At 44.2% G+C, this 15917-nt stretch overlaps 1 pseudogene across 4 annotated transcripts; it reads right to left on the bottom strand.

The window, feature by feature from the left end:
* On the bottom strand, nt 1–8965 carry LOC308590122 (chemerin-like receptor 1 pseudogene; annotated as a pseudogene). 4 transcript variants are annotated; one of them, XR_014013306.1, is made up of 4 exons: nt 8641–8965; nt 6103–6159; nt 1863–1923; nt 1–1580 (listed from the first exon to the last, which is right to left on the bottom strand). The product of XR_014013306.1 is annotated as a chemerin-like receptor 1 pseudogene (transcript). The 4 variants fall into 4 exon arrangements; XR_014013307.1 differs by having other exon boundaries at nt 1–1585; nt 1867–1923; XR_014013308.1 differs by lacking the exon at nt 6103–6159.
* Nucleotides 8966–15917: the final 6952 nt, after the last annotated feature.

Below are 15917 nucleotides of genomic sequence, written 5' to 3'. Positions count from 1 at the left end.
CATCAAAGCAAATACTTTTATTTAGATACAGGGATACAAGGTCAATGCAGAGTTAAGACAGTCTTGTTTTGTTAAATGGCTGTCCATAAAGCTTTTACAAAGAGAGTAATATCAATTTTTAAAAAACCCTAGAATACAAATCCACATAGCATAGCATGAAATATCAGGTCACAAAAGAATGATACATGCAGTTACACTGCTATTTGTCTAGAAAAAGAGGTGCAGGAACTCACCATGAAAGCCTCCCTTGTTCTCTTATAATGGCAATGGCGCCCATCTGAGAGGTGCCAGAACTGAGTTCCAGCTGGAAGGGGGGGGGAATGTATGCACATACTGTAGCTCTGCCTTCACCCAGCTGGTTGCTTCCAGATGATTTGGACTACAACTTCCCCAGCTCCAGCCAGCACTAGATTCTGAATGGATGCATTACACAGACTTGCCCTGGAGGGTGGGGTTTGGAAGCAGAAGGTTTCATACACCCTGGGAGTCTAACTCTACTGAAGATCTGGTCTTGTTGGTCACCAAGCTCTGGCTGCTGTCCTCAGCAAAGGCACTCTCAAATGCAGAGAAGAGTGAGTATCTCAGCCTCTCCTTGAAATCATGCCCCATGAAGGCATACAAGATGGGGTTGAGGCAGCTGTTGACGAAAGCCAAGCTGGTTGTCAGCGGAACGCCGATGATCAACACCAAAAGCAGGTCTACATCTTCTCGTGCTTTCAGCTCAATGAAAGAGAAGATATGATAGGGAAGCCAACAGACAAAGAAGGCCACAATCACTGCTGTGATGACCTTGAAGGGCTTGTTTGATTCGGTTAGCTGGTTCCTCCTCAGCTTCAGAACAATCGCCCCGTAGCAAACGATGATGATGCTGAAGGGGATGAAGAAGCCAAAGATGAACCGGCTGGCGACCATTGCATTATGCTGCTGAGGGCTACCATATTTGGTGTAGCAGTTGGTCTTTTTTGGATCATTGTGATGTTGGGCTGTATCCCTGAAATAGAGGTTTGGAGAACACAGCACCAGTGCCAAGATCCAAACACCGAAGGCCACAAAGGAAGCCAGCCTGGGTGTCCGATGATTCTGAGCCCACACAGGCCAGAACACAGAAATGAACCGGTCGATGCTGATGATTGTGAGGAGGTAGACACTGGCATAGAGGTTGAGGAAGGCAAGGGTAGAGTTCAGCTTGCATATTGCCAGGCCAAAGGGCCAGTGAAAGTCCAGGGCTAGGTAGACAATGCTCAGGGGAAGGAAGAAAGTGAAGGCAAAGTCAGCAATGGCCAAGTTGAGGAACCAGACAGTGTTGACTGTCCTCTTCATACGGAAGCCGGTAATGAATATAACCAGCCCATTACCAATGACTCCCAACAGGAAGGCAAGGCTGTAAATTATCATAGCGACAATGTTCAACCTTTTTTGCAAGTTTTTTTCAAACATAAATGCTTCCTCATCGTATTCATATTCATAGTGAAGATCTGAGGGGTCTGCAGAAGAATTATTAATGGGAAGGTTTGTCAGTGCAGTTGTGCTCTCCATTCTTCTTGACTGAGAGTCTTCTTTACTGCCGTCTTCTCCCTTATCTTGGCTGAAACAAAGCAAGAACATGAGGTCCGATGTGTAGGAGAAGGTCCAGCATGCTGTTCACCACAGCAACCCAACCAAATGCCTCTGGAGGCTCACAGGCAGGACAGAGGTGACCTATACAACACCCTTGTCCCCAGCATGTGCTATTCAGAAATATCCTGGCATAGGATACCGCAGAAAGGCAGAATGCAAATAAATGTTGATGACGACCAGTAAATGAGAATTCTCAGGTTTTCTCCCCCATGCCACAAGCCTTTAAAAAAGTCAAGACCAAACACTCACCCTTCAGCTCTCAGCCTGTCCTCTCCCCTCTGAATGTCAATTGCTGCAGCCCTGTGCCTGGAAGGTGGGGAATGAGCTGTTATTATAATATAGAGTGAAGGATGCCAAGGAGATGCTCTGCATTTCATTAGCCCACACAGGGGGGGAAAGGTTGCCTCTGTGTCGCTCTTGGCCCAGGAAAAACAAAAGCAGTAGGACAGTTAAGAAACCTTTGGGGAGCTGGGAGCCATTTGTCCACGATGACAGCAGCTGCCGTGTTTTCTGCCACAGTTCCTCCGCCTCTTAACGGCACAGGAACATGGAGGAGGAGGAGGAGGAGGAGGAGGAGGAGGAGGAGGAGGAGGAGGAGGAGGAAGAAGAAGAAGAAGAAGAAGAAGAAGAAGAAGAAGAAGAAGAAGAAGAAGAAGAAGAGGCGGCGGCGGCGGCAGCAGCAGCAGCAGCAGAAGGCGGCTTTCCCCTGCAGGCTTCACTTGTTGAATTTCTACCTGCTGTGCAACTGTCAAAGGACCAGAGTCCCAGCAGGAAGCAGAAGTGGCTACTGGCAGGTACAATGGCACCCACAGACAGCATCTTGGTGACCTCTGGACTAGAGGCTCAAAGGAGCCCGAAGGAAATACACACAAACACACACGTTTGCAGCATGCCTCATGCAGCACAATGTACTCGCCTGGGCTCCCTTGCCTCAGGCTCTGCTAAGGAGCCTGACTCCTGGAACATATGAAGTAACAAGACAGAAAAGAGAAAATGTCCCTGATCATGTGAAGAAAACCTGCCCTGCTTCACCACAGAGTGAGAAGAGTCCTGCCTCGCCGACCCAGCAAGCGAGACAGAGCATCAGAGTGCACGATAAGTCATGCTGTCAAGGGGTGGAGAATGCCCAGGAATTTACTGATATAGCCTCTGGACCACCTACTCAGTCCCCATCCCCTGTCCCCCAAAATATGCACTTGCTTAGCCAAACAGATGGGAAAGGGAGGAAGGAAGAAACTTCTCCATTCTCCCTTGCTTGTGCGCATTCAGGGTTGGCCAGGGGTTGGCACTGTTGAGCAACGGCCAGGGGCCCCACCACTGCAGCTCCTGCTCCTCATTGCTATCAACCCTCTTTGATCTTGCAAACAGTGATAAGGGCAAGAAAATGGAGCAGTATCTCCATCTGGGCAGTTGTGCAGACTGGGCCAGGATGGAGAGGGCAAGCAGTGCCTTGGGCAGGAGCAAGGCCAGATTGAGACCTTTAGAGACCCTAAGCACTCCAAAGATTTTGTTGCTTCCATAAGTGCCTGATTCAAAATATAAACAATAATAAACCGTAAAATAAAAATGAAACAAACCCTAAAATAATGTGGCATTTTTTGTATATTTCCACTTCATTTCACAACATGAACAGATTAATTACTAGCTTACTGATGAATCTCGTGCTTTAGTGCTTTAATTAATAGAGACAGGTTTTTTCTCAGAATTTGTAAACCGAAAAGCGGAGTTGCTGGTCCATAGAAAAACCAACAATGAAAATTTTCATACCCTCCAACATTTCTGTGATGAAAATAGGGACATCCCATTCCATAATGATAATTTTACTATTTATACCCTACACATCTTACTGGGTTGCCCCAGCCACTCTAGGCAGCTTCCAACATATATAAAAACATAATAAAACATTAAACTTTTTTTAAAGAATATCTAACTTATACAGGACTGCCTTCAGATGGCTCAGGAGTCAGATAACTCCATACCCTCCAACATTTCTCCCATGAAAATAGGGACATCCTAAGGAAAAGCGGGACATTCCGGGATCAAATCAGAAACTGGGATGGCTTCTCTAAATCAGGGATATCCGTGGAGAATAGGGACACTTTGAGGGTCTGAAATTTCTGTGGTGGCCCCCTTTCCTTGTTGCCCTAAGCACGCACTTATTTTGCTTAATGGTTAATCTGACTCTGGACAAGAGACCTCAAAGCCCCTTCAAGACCAGGATCCAGCACTGCATAGATTATGCCAGTGGTGGGGAATGTCAGGCCTTGGAGCCCAAAGTCAACCCTCTTAACCTATCCATCTGTGCCTCAGCCCTCTCCCCAGGACAGCTCCTAGCGTTTCTGCCCAAATGGAGTTTGTCCTTGAACTCTGATCACACACCTTGCTCCTCCAGAGTGGAGGATGGAGAGTGCGGTTTGAGTGTGTGAAAAAACTAAAAGTAACATTTGTCAATCTCCCCACCTTTGTCTCCAGAACCACCCCAATTACTATTCTTATTTAATTTATTAAAAATTAAAAATTACTAATTTAAAAAAAACACAACACAACAGCAGATCAGAGCAAAAGTTTCTACATTCTCTCTTCCTCTTTGGAGATCAAGAGCAATTGCAACACTGTGGTAACTTCCTGTCAGCCATGACCCTGTTACCTTGATCTGAGGCAAGACCAACATTTCTCAGGTGAAAATAGGGACATTCTATTCTACATCAGTAAGCTTCTCCCGCCATACACATGTATGTCATATCTGCATGTCATCTACATGTATGTCATACGCATCTGTCACCTTGAGCCAATGGCAACATCTCTGCCAAAGCTGCCTCACGGGATTGTTGTAAAGAAAAGAAAAAGTGTGGTGGAAGGGATGGTGTATACTGCCTTCCGCAGATAAATGAAATGAAACAAAATTTTAGCTGCAAGCTGCCTTGAGTCCCTGTCAGAGGGGAAAGGTGAGTGATAATAAATAATAATAATAATAATAATAATAATAATAATAATAATAATAATAGAAGACATTGTGAGAATGATCAAGAACCTACCAGAGAGTAAATACTATTGAACTCAGTGGGATTGCAGTGTAAGGCTGAAAAGTCTTTACCCAGTTACCTGGGAGTAAGCTCCATTCAATACAGTGTGACTTACTACTCGATAGACAGTGCAAGGCTCCATTTACAATGAAGGAACAAATACTCCACACATTTCCTTTAAACATTGTAATTAAAGAACTGAAAGCGTATTGGCTACGGTTTCCTTCAAAATTATAAGAAAGGGTTCGTATGCCACCTTCACCACTTCCTTCGTTTGGTGCATGCATTTTATTTTCAGTATAAACGTAACTCCGTTTTCCACCTGCACACACACAGCAAACTCTCCCGTTTCCCCCCCCCCCAAAAAAAAAAGGACAGGAGGTTTTTGGGTTTTTCTGGAGGGACGTGTCTGAACTCTCTACCAAGTTTTATCAAGATGAGGAGGGGAGGAAAAAGGAAAAGTGGGACATTCCAGGATCAAATCAGAAACCAGGATGGCTTCTGTAATTCTGGGGCTGTCCCTGGAAAACCAGGACACTTGGAGGGTATGCAAGCAGGGGCAAACAACTCACCATATAGACCTATTAGCTTTTTCTTCCCAGTACCTTTTAGCTGGCAGCCAGGGCAGTATTTCTCCACCTGGATAGCAATTTTTAAGTGCCCATGTAATTCTGGGAACTGTGGTCTGCTGAGGATGCCGAGAGGTGTCAGGAGACACCCCCCCCATCCTCCTCCCACCACTACCATTATTCCCAGAGTTCCTTGGGGAGAGGGATTGATGGCTAAACCACTGTGGGAACAGCAGTTCTGCGAATATGACCGTGTTATCCTGCTCCGATAATGGTTCTGTACACATGCACAGAGAGAGATTTTCGGTAATGGCACCCGCCCTGTGGAACGCCCTCCCACCAGATGTCAAAGAGAAAAACAACTACAGTACCAGACTTTTAGAAGACATTTGAAGGCAGCCTTTTTAATGTTTAATAGACTATTGTATTTTAATATTCTGTTGAAAGCTGCCCAGAGTGGCTGGGGAAACCCAGCCAGATGGGCGGGGTATAAATAATCTATTATTATTATTATTATTATTATTATTATTATTATTATTATTATTATTATTATTTACAGTATGATACAATATAAGGCAGCTTGTTGTGTTCCTAATTCCAACCTGCAAGAACAGGGGCATGAAAAAGCAAATTCCAAAAGACAGAAAGCATTTAGGAGATAGATAGATAGATGATAGATAGATGGATAGATAGATAGATGATAGATAGATAGATGATAGATAGATAGATAGATAGATAGATAGATAGATAGATAGATAGATAGATGATAGATAGATAGATAGATAGATAGATATAGATAGATAGATGGTAGATAGGTGATAGTCTGCCACAGGACTGTAAAAGCACAAGGAGGAAAAGTATCTCCTGTTCCTCCCAATCAAGGTGGTGCTTACCTTAAAGAGAAGAAAAATCTTTAGTGCCACTGCTGCCTCCAACACAAGGAGAATTCTCTAAATGCAAAGAAGAAAGCAGAAGTGGGAGGATATGTGAATATGAAAATAGGATGTGTCTTTGCGACACAATCCCCTTTTACTCCGCAAGTGGTTCCTATAGGAGTTGCAGAATGGGGCGGCGGGGAGAGTCTATCCATCCATTCTCCTCCACCTCAACAGCTTAAAGTGGAAGGCTGTGATGGCCACCAACTCGGATGGCTTTAAAAGAGGAGAGGACAAATTCACGGTAGAGAAGGCTATCAGTGGCCAGGAAATGGCAACCGCAGGAGTGGAGAACATACCGCTTGCTGTGGCTTTGCAGATAATGGTTCTGTACACATGCACAGAGAGAGATTTTCGGTAGTGGCACCCGCCCTGTGGAATGCCCTCCCACCAGATGTCAAAGAGAAAAACAACTACCAGACTTTTAGAAGACATCTGAAGGCAGCCCTGTTTAGGGAAGCTTTTAATGTTTAATAGACCGTTGTATTTTAATATTCTGTTGGAAGCCGCACAGAGTGTCTTGGGAAACCCAGCCAGATGGGCGGAGTATAAATAAATTATTATTATTATTATTATTATTATTATTATTATTATTATTATTATTCCCTCGTGTGGCAGAGGGAAACATGAACTCAGATCTCTCTGGTCCTAGGCTAACATTCTGCCCATCGTGACATCCCCCTGCCCGCTTTGTTTTCTCTTCTCTTTCTTTCAAAGCTGCAGTGATCGGTAGGAGGGGTGGGGAGCTCTCTAGCTTAGTGGTAGAGCATCTACTTTGCATGCAGAAGGTCCTAGGTTCAATCCCCAGCATCTCCAGGTGGGGTTGGGAGTGACTTCTACCTGAACCCATGGAGAGCCACTGCCAGTCTGACAATCTCCTCTCCCCCATGCTTTTCAACATCTACATGCAGCCGCTAGGAGAGATCATCAGGGGGTTTGGGCTGGGTGTTCATCAGTATGCGGATGACACCCAGCTCTACCTCTCTTTCAAATCAGAACCAGTGAAAGCGGTGAAGATCCTGTATGAGTGTTTGGAGGCAGTTGGAGGATGGATGGCGGCTAACAGATTGAGGTTGAATCCTGACAAGACAGAAGTACTGTTTTGGGGGGACAGGAGGCAAGCGGGTGTGGGGGACTCCCTGGTCCTGAATGTGCCCCCTGAAAGACCAGGTGCACAGCCTGGGATTCATTCTGGACTCACAGCTGTCCATGGAGGCGCAGTTCAATTCTGTGTCCAGGGCAGTTGTTTATCAGCTCTATCTGGTACGCAGGCTGAGACCCTATCTGCCTGCGGACTGCCTCGCCAGAGTGGTGCATTCTCTAGTTATCTCTCGCTTGGACTACTGCAGTGCATTCTATGTGGGGCTACCTTTGAAGGTGACCCAGAAACTACAACTAATCCAGAATGTGGCAGCTAGACTGGTGACTGGGAGTGGCTGCCGAGACCACATAACCCTGGTCTTGAAAGACCTACCCTGGCTCCCAGTACGTTTCCGACCACAATTCAAAGTGTTGGTGCTGACCTTTAAAGCCCTAAACAGTCTCAGTCCAGTATACCGGAAGGAGTGTCTCCACCCCCATCATTCTGCCCGGACACTGAGGTCCAGCACCGAGGGCCTTCTGGCGGTTCCCTTGCTGCAAGAAGCCAAGTTATAGGGAACCAGACAGAGGGCCTTCTCGGTAGTGGCACCCGCCCTGCGGAACGCCTTCCCAACAGATGTCAAGGAAATAAAAAACTATTTTACTTTTAGAAGACATTTGAAGGCAGCCCTGTTTAGGGAAGCTTTTGATGTTTAATAGACTATTGTATTTTAATATTCTGTTGAATGCCGCCCAGAGTGGCTGGGAAAACCCAGCCAGAGGGGCGGGGTATAAATAATCAATTATTATTTTTATTATATAAATGGTCTGATACAATATAAGGCAGTTTGTTGTGTTCCTAATTCCAACCTGCAAGAACAGGGGCAGGAAAAAGCAAATTCCAAAAGACAGAAAGCATTTAGGAGATAGATGATAGATAGATAGATAGATAGATAGATAGATAGATAGATAGATAGATGATAGATAGATAGATGATAGATAGATAGATAGATGATAGATAGATAGATAGATGATAGATAGATAGATAGATAGATAGATAGATAGATAGATAGATAGATAGATAGATGATAGATAGATAGATAGATAGATAGATGATAGATAGATGATAGATAGATAGATAGATAGATAGATAGATAGATAGATAGATAGATAGATGATAGATAGATAGATAGATAGATGATAGATAGATGATAGATAGATAGATAGATAGATAGATGATAGATAGATAGATAGATAGATAGATAGATAGATAGATAGATAGATAGATAGATGATAGATAGATAGATATAGATGATAGATAGATGATAGTCTGCCATAGGAGTGTAAAAAGCACAGAGCTTCTATCAAGGAGGAAAAGTATCTCCTTTTCCTCCCAATAATCAAGGTGGCACTTACCTTAAAGAGAAGAAAAATCTTTAGTGCCGCTGCTGCCTCCAACACAAGGAGAATTCTCTAAATGCAAAGAAGAAAGCAGAAGTGGGAGGATATGTCGAGATGAAAAGTAGGATGTGTCTTTGCGACACAATCCCCTTTGACTCCACAAGTGGTTCCTATAGGAGTTGCAGAACGGGGCGGCGGGGAGAGTCCATCCATCCATTCTCCTCCACCTCAACAGCTTAAAGTGGAAGGCTGTGATGGCCACCAACTCGGATGGCTTTAAAAGAGGAGAGGACAAACTCATGGTAGAGAAGGCTATCAGTGGCCAGGAATGCCTGGTTCTGGCAACCACAGGAGTGGAGAGTGCCCTTCTTGCTGTGGCTCTGCAGTAAAGCAGGAGGTATGCAGACAGAAGGTCTTAGCACCTTCAGATAGGGCTGTGAATGCCCCTTGCTTGAAACTGTAGCCACCCCCTGCCAGCCCGTGGTATTTCTTAATTACAGTGGCTCCGTCAATATGCATGGCATACACAGAGAGAATGAGATCAGCCCCTAGCTTGAGAAGCTATTAAAAAGAAAGAAGACCTGCGACAAAATGTCACAGAACCGAGTGCTCCGGTGCATTGTTCTTGCCAGCCATGCCCTCCTCAGATTACTCCATTCCATCCCATCCCCTTCCCTCTCTTGGCATTCCGTGGCCACGAAGCACGCTCAGCCTTCTGTGGCTGTTTCGGGAAAGGGACTTGGCTTTTTCTTCTTCTTTTCCTAAGAAAGAAAAGAAAAACTTCTGCCAACCTTGTGATTCTCCCCACACGATGATACCTCCCCCTTGTACTTCAGTAGTTTTCCTGCCCAACCTAACCCCTGAGTTTACCATTTGCTTTTTTTAAATAATTAAATCTTCCATAGGATTGGATAACTCCAATCGCATATATTGGGTTTTTTGATACACATTTTCTTCTTGACTTCCTGACCCTCTGTCCCTGATGTTTTTCTCTTATTATTATCCCTCATTAATAGCTGCATTAAAATACATCCACATTTATTTTCTAAGCCCTGCAAAGTCCACTCTCTACTTTCTTCCAGTGTTCATATCTCAAATGCTGCACATGATTTCACATAAGAAAGATAACTCGGTAGACGGTCCACCAATGGCTCCCATTCTTTGGCACAGGCAGGGTGATCTCATTCAAATGGTCGGGGGGACCTTTTTACGCTGAGGGCTACTTTTTCTTCTGAGCCATTTTTGTTTTGGTGAGGGAGGGCTGGAACATTGCCAGTAGCGGTTGCGCCTAGAGGCGAACATGGGTAGACCTCCCAATGTGAATTCAGCTTTTGCACAGTAGGCTTGTTTCGACACACTCATACTCCTCTCACTGTGTCCTCTAGCCACACAAGCAAGAGGCATCCATTAGCGTTCAAGGATTCATTCCAGCCAGGCAAAAAAGTTCAAGGAGGATGCAGAGCTCTGCTGCGAAAGGGTCTGGTTTGAGGAAAGCGGGTGTGCCTTAGAGAAAACCCCAAGGGCCAGGCAGAGAAGCCTGCAGGGCCACATTTCCCCCTGAGGTTAGCCTTCCTTGCTGGAGAGGGTTGTCATTCAGGGAAGTGAAAGTGATGTCAATTGTCCACCAAGGCTGGTCTTGCCGATGTCAGCAGGAAAAGGAAAGGAAATTTACAGAAAGCGTTGCATGGGGAAGAGCTGAAGAAACAACAGGCAAAAATAAATAATAAAAATGTTGCAATCCGTTTTATAAGGCTGTCTTACAACAATGATATCACTGCCACATGCAAACTGACTTTCCCCTATATCTCAATATTGTGCAACAGGGATGGGCAGAAAGTAGATTTACTGGTAGAGAACTGGGGGGGGGGGTGGCTTTCAGTAGATCAGAAAGGCTTTCTGGCTCACAAGACCCCTCTAGAAGTCCTTTTTATAGCACGCTATGATTATGTGTGCTTATGGTGCTATCAAGGAGGCGACTTGCAATCCTGTTTGTAATACTGTCTTGCAAAAGTCTTGGGTTGGTCACACTGCTCCACTTCCAAGCAGTGCATATCAATCTGCCCCAGAGGCTGAGGGAATCTGGTAGATTCCTGACTGTTTGGGCAGTCATATTCAGCGGCTATATCCCAGCTTAGTCGCTGAGATCATCTGCAGGAGCATCACTAGTCGTTCCCAAGTTGGTGTGGCTCATTTTACAGCAGCAAGAAACTGAGCCTTTAATATCATTGCCCCAGCCGTCTGGAATACTCTGCCAACAGAGATTCAGCAGGCACCTTCTGTTTCAAGTTTTCAGCTCCTGCTGAAAACTCTTCTCTTCTGTCAGGCTCATGCAGGCAATTAAGAACACATCTTTCCACAATAGCTAGCTGATTTCCAATTTTTGAAACTTCCATATGCTTTCTTTCGTGTGTGGTTTAATATGCTGCATGTACTGTTGTAAACTGCTCTGAATTTTTTTAGATGAATAGCGGCACATAACTTTAAAAAAATAAAAATAAATACCCCATAACGTCCTGCTGAAATCCCATAACTTTTTATACTGCAGGTGTCCTGCTTTTCGTTTAGTTCCACTTTTGTTGTGCTATGGCCTGTCCGCACATTGGTAATGTGTTAGCATTGGGGAAGCATTGCTGAACAAACTAAAGCACAAGTTTGCAACCCGTTTTCTGCTGTGGAAAGGGGCAATGCACTCTGCTAAGTAAAGGAACTTCCTAGCACAAGTTAGGAAGGATATTAATAATATATCCTCTCCTGCCACCCTCAACATTCCCACACATGGGAAGGGGGGTGGATGAGGAAGGATACGAACCCTTTGATGAACCATCATCTCCAGATCCCTAGCTTCCATTTTTTTTAAAGACATGTAAGTTTCTGGGATATGTAGAACCTAGGGCAAAATGTACAAACACGTTTCTTCTCATTTGTGAGAAAAAGAGCGCTCGGTAAATTTGCCTGTCTCAGGCATGGCTTTAGGGTAGCACAACCAGGGCAGCTGCACTTACTTGGTGCTGTGCTGTAGGGGGCACCACAGCAATGCTGTAGAAAGGAGTGTGAGAGGCAGAGGGTGCTGAATTCTAGTGTAGCACAAGCGGCCATTGAAATTTGGCCACCCAAAGTCCACCACAGCCAGCTCCCGCTTTCAGTATTTTACTTTCCCTGCCCAGGTGGCGGGGTGGGGAATCATGCAGGTGTCCTTCTAACTTCCTCCTGCCTTGAATTACCTCGCAGAAACTTGGAGTGAGACCTTTTGTGTGGTTGCCCCTGTTTTGTGAAATAGCACTCCTGTTGAGATACAGTATGACAAGGGTCCACTATCTGCGCTTTCCAGAAACAATTGAAGACGGTTTTTGTTCCAACAGGCTTTCCCAGTTGGGTAAATGGACCCTTACCACAAGTTTCCGTTTGTTAGGGTTTTTAATTTAGTTTTAAATGCGCCAGTTGTTTTCGTGTGTTTTAAACTATTTTAAATGATCTCCTGTGTAAATCGCCCCGAGGCGGTGGTTTAGAAGGCGATTAACAAATCAACGATAACACTAATAAGATAAGAATGTTATACTGTGGAAAGCAATAAGGGGAGGGGTTTTGTGTGTGAAAGGACTGTGAGCTTCATTCAGTTCTGAAACTCAAAAAGAAACCCCAAATTCCCCTTTTCTGCCTTTGAATGTGCATCTCATGCACCTGGCTTGATAGATCTTAGGGTTCTAGTAGTGGGGGGGGGGGGAGTGGGTCACAGAAGTCTGAGTTTGCCCACCCCTGCTGCGCAAAACAGCACCGGGCTTATACTTCAACAGCTCGTTTTGGAGAGAAATGGCCAAATCATTGATTTCTCCACCCTTTTGAAGCCATACAATACAGAGAGAGATGAGAGAGCAAGGCCTTGCCTGAAAGTGCTAGGTCATTTATTTTATCTCTCGTGTCCCCCCCCCCCCCGCTCTTCATCTGTAAGAGACTCTCAGGGCGTTTTGCCAAGATCAATAAGTAAGACAGTCTCTGCCTTCAGGATGACAATCAAAAAGACAGGCTAAGCAAATAGAAAGGGAATATGAGGGAGCAGGGAGAAAACTGTGTACACATTTAAAGCACATCGCTCCCCCAAAGACTCCTGGGAACTGTAGCTTGTTACAGGTATACCTGAAGGAGCATCTCCACCCCCATCGTTCAGCCCGGACACTGAGGTCCAGCTCCGAGAGCCTTCTGGCGGTTCCCTCACTGTGAGGTAACAGGGAGCCAGGCAGAGGGCCTTTTCGGTTGTGGCGCCTGCCCTGTGGAACGCCCTCCCATTAGATGTCAAGGAAATAAACAACTACCTGACTTTTAGAAGACATCTGAAGGCAGCCCTGTATTGGGAAGTTTTTAATGTTTGATGTTTTATCACATTTTTAATATTTTGTTGGTAGCCGCCCAGAGTGGCTGGGGAAACCTAGCCAGATTGATCAGGTATAAATAAATTATTATTATTATTATTATTATTATTATTATTATTATTATTATTATTATTACAGGTGCTGGGAATTGTAGCTCTGTTTATTTCATAAAAAATATACACTGCTGCATAGAAAAAGCTGAAATGCTAAAACAGGTTAAAATTCACACCAACTTTCCAAGCATCCAGGTAGGCTCGCCTATGCAATAATATTTTTTATCAGGCGCCAAAAAGAATACAGTGAAGGCACCTGCATGGTACAAATAAGCAGTGAGTTCCAAAGTTGCTGCCAACACTAAACGATCAAGTTCTCACAAATACAAAACAGGTATTATGTGCCCCCCTTTAATGGTGCCAATTCCACTGATCCAAGTGGTTGAGAGGGAACATGTGGGGTAAGGCGATTTTGTAGGCAAACTGGTCCTAAATTGTTAAGGGCTTTATATACTAACACCTTGAACTAGGCCCGGTAGTTCTGTGGGGTAAACGACAGTTCTCAGGATTCTTTGGGGGAAGGCGTATGTTTTAAAAGGATGGGGCGTGAGCAGCTACAAAGTTCTTTATAATGACCTCTTAAGAATGGAAGCAGTTCACGAAGTGGCTAGAAGCCAGTGGTCTCTTGGCAGGGTCAAGGGAGTGGTCCTGCTTCCCTTGTTCTGCTATAGCCCAGTGGACAAAGATCAGGTTCGACAGAGCTGGTATTCCTTTTTCTTTTTTTTTGGTAAGTAATTTTTATTTGATTTTACAAGTGTAAAATTATAACAGTATCAAATGCATACTCAAATTTAGAGTTTCCTCTGATTCTCAAGACTTCCCTCCATCCTCTCCATGGGTCCTATTGTCATCTTTTTCCATTGCATCTTATTTCATCATCCACATTTAAAGTCTCTCCATATTATCCAACATATTTGTTAAATCAGAAGTGTTGTTAAAATCCTGCTAATGTTTTCATTTGCTTACAGTGGTCTCTTAAATACAGTGGTACCTCTGGTTGCGAACGGGATCCATTCTGGAGCCCCATTCGCAACATGAGCGTTTGCGCGTGCGCGGGTCGTGATTCACCGCTTCGGTGCATGCGCGTGATGTCATTTTGAGCATCTGAGCGTATGCACAAGTGGCAAAACCCGGAAGTGACCCATTCCATTATTTCCAGGTTGCCGCGGGACGTATCCTGAAAAAAGTAACCTGAACCGAATGTAACAAGAGGTAGGACTGTACATTATAAATCTTTCCCACTCTTTCTTAAAAGTTCTGTCTTCTTCTTGGTTCCTGAACCTTCCGGTCAGTTTTGCCTTTTCGGCATAATCCAACAGCTTAGTTTGCCATTCTTCTCTGGTAGGGACTTTATCTTCTTTCCATCTCTGAGCTAGTAGCATCCGTGTGGCTGTCGTTGCAAACATGAAAAGTATTTCCCTCTCCTTTGGAATTTCTGTACTTACAATTGCTAATAAAAAAAACTTCTGGTTTCTTTATAGAAGTTATTTGAAACTCTTTCTTTCATTTCATTATATATCATTTCCCAGAATTCTTTTCTTACCTTACATTTCCACCACATATGATAAAAGGTACCTGACAAAGCTGGTCTTCCAACAGACCTGGTGGTGCCCCTGCAAAAATTCTTCCCACAAAAGCCAAGACGTACTGTGTTTCCTGCATTGCATTTGAAACTCAACTGTGTTTAAATGATTTTTTAAAAAATGCAAATAGGTCACATCCTAGTTGGATTGCAGCCAATTAAGTTCTACTCACAGAAGACCCATGAATTCCAATAATAGCTAACACCAAATACAGTCCCATACATTTAAAGCATTCTTACACCACTGTCAGTGAAGAAACCTGGGAACTGTAGTTTGTCAAGGATCTCCTCTCACCCCTCAGCACCCTTTTAAAAAAACTACAGTTCCCATGATTCTTTGGGGTAAACCGTGGCTGTATAACATTATAGAATAATGCTTTGAATTATTGCCTTTTGTTAGAACAGCAAGAAATAAAACAGGAGATATTAAGGAAGGTATCTTGGCAAGAGAACTTTTGCATCTCCCTGAATGCAAAAGGCAAATTCCAACTTCGTGACAAGGGAGAAGTTTGGTTTTGCTGTTTAGGCTGAGAGGCCACAAGAAATGACAGGAAACACTGCAAAATTGGGCAACGGTAGACGCAGATCAAGGAGGGGAAATGAAGTCTTTCTTCACACAAGTGTGTAATGGAATTTGCCACCATGAGACGCAGCTTTTTCAAAGTTTAGTGTTCAATTCCTCCTCATTCAGGCCACCGACAGTTTAGAGAACTGTTAGTCAGCTTTTAACAGCTTTGCTGATTACAGCTGTGTACACAATATATAATTAAAGCACATTCAGAGAACATTCTTTCTCCTCAAAGAATTCTGGGCACTGTAGTTAGTAAGAGTTGCTGGGAATGGTAATTCAGTGGGGAGTAAACTACAGTGCCCAGAAGTCTGTGCAGGGAAGGATGTGTTTTGAATATGCTTTAAAGGTACAGTCACAGAACTGTGCAGTTGTAAGAGACTCCAAGGGTTATCTAGTCCAAACCCCTTGCAATGCAGGAATCACAGCTAAAGAATCCATGACAGACGGCCATCCAACCTCTGCTTTAAAACCTCTAAAGAATGAGAGTCCGCCACCTTCCAAGGGAGTCCTTCCCACTGTCCAATAGCTCTTACCATCAGAAAGCTCTTCCTAATGTTTAGTTGGAATCTCCTTTCTTGTACAGTGGATGAGAGGTTGATACTGTCATCGTTTATTGCATTCGCCTGCTGCTTTATACAGAAGGAAAAGTCCCAAAGTGACTTGAAAGTCTCGAAGCGACAATATGAAATGCAACAAATAAAAGCAATTCAAAACCAGAACAT

Source organism: Podarcis bocagei (assembly GCF_964188305.1).
Source record: "Podarcis bocagei genome assembly, chromosome: 7".
NCBI classification, from domain to species: domain Eukaryota; kingdom Metazoa; phylum Chordata; class Lepidosauria; order Squamata; family Lacertidae; genus Podarcis; species Podarcis bocagei.
Note: the sequence above shows the minus strand (reverse complement) of the source record. Positions and strands in the feature narration are given on the sequence as shown.